The sequence below is a fragment of the Sinocyclocheilus grahami genome, unplaced genomic scaffold, assembly GCF_001515645.1.
Source record: "Sinocyclocheilus grahami isolate Dianchi unplaced genomic scaffold, SAMN03320097.WGS_v1.1 scaffold355.1, whole genome shotgun sequence".
NCBI lineage: Eukaryota > Metazoa > Chordata > Actinopteri > Cypriniformes > Cyprinidae > Sinocyclocheilus > Sinocyclocheilus grahami.
The window spans coordinates 1,622,869-1,623,103 of NW_015505534.1; positions in this window are offsets into that span (position 1 = coordinate 1,622,869).

The following is a 235-nucleotide window of genomic DNA, read 5'->3' on the forward strand; positions in this document are numbered from 1 at the left end:
TATTAACTCGTGGGAACGTGATATGTCGTGGCCATGAGATATTAATTTATTAACTTGTGGGAACGTGATATTATGACGTGGCCACAAGATATTAATTTGAGGGAACAACATATTAACTTGTGGGAACGTGATATGTCGTGGCCACGAGATATTAATTTATTAACTCGTGGGAACGTGATATGACGTGGCCACGAGAAATTAATTTTATGGAACATAATATTAACACGTCGGAAGG